General features: G+C 38.9%; 1 pseudogene; it reads right to left on the bottom strand.

Moving 5' to 3' along the window:
- Positions 1 to 1,382: 1,382 nt before the first annotated feature.
- Positions 1,383 to 3,538, bottom strand: part of LOC110415638 (calcium-transporting ATPase 12, plasma membrane-type pseudogene) — a 5,660-nt pseudogene continuing 3,504 nt past the window's right edge.

The following is a 3,538-nucleotide window of genomic DNA, read 5'->3' as shown; positions in this document are numbered from 1 at the left end:
ATACTTGAGTGATATTGAAACCATATACCTGCAGAAGCTCCAGGTTATTAGTTATTATATATGCGGTCATTAGGTTCGAGTAAAAGTTTAGAATTTTTCAATATTGGAGGAAGCAACCATGTTATGACAAATTCACCATCTTTTGTGTGAGTAATGGGTCCCGAACATGTTTTCCTATCAACAACCTAGGACACCAATGATTGCTTTTCCACTTAAGAAACAGCCTGTCACTTTCAAGTGATAGGTTTTGTACGAGGTGCATACTTCGTGCTGATATAATTTCCAGTTTCTTTTTTTTTTTTTGTGGAGATTGCAACATATGTGTATTGCATCTGTTACATCAATTATTTTTTGAAGGTCATGCTATACTGCTGAACAAACAGTAGAAAGGTTGACCGTAATTATAATGAGGTCATTGCAACTTAGGAGTGAAGTTCACTATATTGCTGTTGAGACAGCTGGAGTTTATATGAGGATGATGGTGTAAAGCTTCTTATAGCACCACTTTGTGCATCATGCATTCTCTCCCTTTTCCCTTAAAAATTTAAAATTGAGGGAATTTCATGATAATTACATCTTTTAAACATGTGATTGGTTCCTTGCAGTCCCAATCTGTATAACTTGGCAAGGAGAAAAAGATTTTTATTTATTTATCAATTTATTAACTCATGTTGGTTGCCTAAAGGACAATTGGTGAGATGGTTTGAGTTCTACATAGATTTGCATTAGTAAGCCGGCGACAGAAAGAGAGGAATTCGAGTATGGGGTATGGACAACTCACTTTGTAAAGAAGGCACTAAAAAGTGCTTGCCACTAAACCTAGTCTTTGAAGAGATAATTTTGCTTTGTTATTGCTACTTTGCAGTCCAAAGAGACTAAATCAATGATTTACTCCATGGTTAATGTAATAGGTACCTTCCTCATTATCTCACACAAACCAGAGATGATCAAACTGCTAATCAACTAAAGGGATCCTCTTTTCTTGAAGCTAGCAAATTCTAAATAGAACGCTAAAACGCTGACTAAATTTTCTCATATACCTTGTAGAGTTTAGCCTTTTATGGTGGAATATTTGGATTGTTTGAAATTATGTGTTTGTGTACCTTTCATCATAAGATAGATTTGTAAAGATTATTGTTCTTAAAAGAGCATGGAATACAAGATAAGCCTCACCTCATTATTGTGTCCAATAGAGAGAGCAAAAAGTTTTATGTCATATCGACTAGCATTTAAGCTCCACTAGGAAGCCTAAACAGCCTGCAGTTGTGTTCACCATTAAGGTGGAAAACATGTAATTTATTTATATGCAGAGACTGTTTCATTTCAGCATGGTTGAGTGCATGATAAGGTGGAAAACATGTTATTTGAAATTAAGACATGTATAAGCAATAAATGGTATCTTGATTTTTCACTTAGAAGCTTACAATCAACACTTAAAATGGAACTAGAACCTAGATAACTATTGACAAGAATGAAATTGGAATCCTGGAACTGTAAAAGAAATAGCACTAAGCTTATCTTGTTATTCCTATTACCTAGATAAGAAAAGACTATCTCATGTGACTGACTGACTTTTTGAGGATGCAAAAGCCCTTTGATCAGAGCATAGAAATGCTTCATACTGGAATCCACTTAACTAGCCAGCCAATTGGCCAGGATAAAGCTGCTAATCCAATACAAGAGCCCCATTGCCTCCAGTTCAGCCTCTGAGTGTTAGCAAACCTGTTCAAGAATTCCACCATTACCACTTGAAGAATTATAGTTATGCCAATAATCCCAAGAAAGAGTTTGTTCTTGCACAATCCCTTGAATATATTCTTTTTCTCTAGCTTCCTTGCATTAAACTCATTGAACACTTGGCAGAAGACAAAAATGTTGAAAATGAGCGTGTTCTTGATCCTCTCATCAACACCGAAGACAGATTTTCCCCTGAACTGAAGGGTTAGTAGAACTGCAACTTGATACAAGGCTTGAGCGATGAGGTTCCTCCACATTATATTTGATATAAGGGGCTTGGATCGACCGACAGGTGGGTTTGTCATTAGATCATCTGTAGGTCGCTCTGTGGCCAAAGCTAAAGCCCCAAAGGTGTCCATTATTAGGTTCACCCACAATAGCTGGACTGCAGTCAGTGGGACTTCACCAGAAGATATTGCTGCAATAAAGTTGATGAGTAGGGCAGCTACATTCACTGTGAGCTGAAACTGAATGAATTTCTGAATGTTGTTGTAGACACACCTACCCCACCATAAAACTGTCACCACAGAGGTGAAGTTATCATCCAAGATGACTATATCTGAGCTTTCCTTGGCAACTTCAGTTCCTTGGATTCCCATGGAAAGTCCAATATCTGCTTCCTTCAAAGCTGGTGCATCATTTGTCCCATCCCCAGTGACTGCTACAACATGACCTTTCTGCTTTAGACACTGTACCATCAGAAGTTTGTCAAATGGCGAGGATCTGGCCATCACACGGACTTTATTGATCTTCTCCATTCTCTCTTCTGGTGAGTAATTCCTGAATTCTACACCTTCAATTACAGCTTTGTTCACATCCTCGTGAGGTTGTAGAATGCCGCATTCAATTGCAATAGCTTTTGCTGTGAAAACATTGTCTCCTGTTATCATCTTGATGTTTACTCCAGCATCTATGCAAGATTCTACAGCTCTTCTGACGCCAGGACGACATGGGTCTTTCAAACCCACCAGCCCTACCAAGGTGAGTCTGCTTTCTTCTAAAACCTGCTCATTGTCTTCTGGAATCTTTGTGTGTGCAAATGCTATGCACCTCAAGCTTTTGGCTGCCATGTTCTGAATGATTTTCCCGATTTCTGTCCTTTCTTCGTCATCCATGACTTTAACTGTTCCACTTCTATCATAATATTGTGAGCACATGGCCACTATCATCTCAGCAGCACCCTTCCAGTGTGTGTGTGTAGCACTCTCATTCTTTCTCCTTATCAAAACTCCACTCCTCTTTTTCTCTGAATTGAAGGCTGCTACTTGGATGAGATCATAATCTCGCTTTGGGTTATCTACGTTCATGCCCAAATCTAATACAGCCCACGAGAGTATTGCTTTCTCAGTTGGACTACCAGAAATCTCAGGAAGTGATCTAGAATTTGGCTTATAAACAGTACCAGTTGTGTTTAAAGCAATTGCTTGTTGCAGTAACTCATGGACATTAGGTGCTATTTCTGTGGAAATACTATCCTTCATGCATTCTTTTCCTAGCCAAAACTCAGTAACCTTCATTTCATTTAAAGTAAGGGTACCTGTTTTGTCTGTGCAGATTGTTGTGGCTGAGCCCATTGTCTCACAAGCAGAAAGTTTTCTGACCATTGCATGATCAGCCATCATTTGCTTCATAGAATAAGCCAGAGTCAGAGTTACTGCCAAAGGAAGGCCTTCTGGAATTGCTACCACCACAATGGTAATTGCTGCAGAAATAATGTTCACCACTGAGTTCATCATGCTGTCTAGCTTGGTCTTGCCCCGGATATATTCTTTGTTTCCCCTGTCATCTTTTGTGTTTCCAG

The sequence above is a fragment of the Theobroma umbraticum genome, unplaced genomic scaffold, assembly GCF_002168275.2.
Source record: "Theobroma umbraticum cultivar Fairchild unplaced genomic scaffold, ASM216827v3 scaffold_147.0, whole genome shotgun sequence".
Lineage (NCBI taxonomy): Eukaryota > Viridiplantae > Streptophyta > Magnoliopsida > Malvales > Malvaceae > Theobroma > Theobroma umbraticum.
This window is presented reverse-complemented; position numbering and strand designations above follow the sequence as displayed.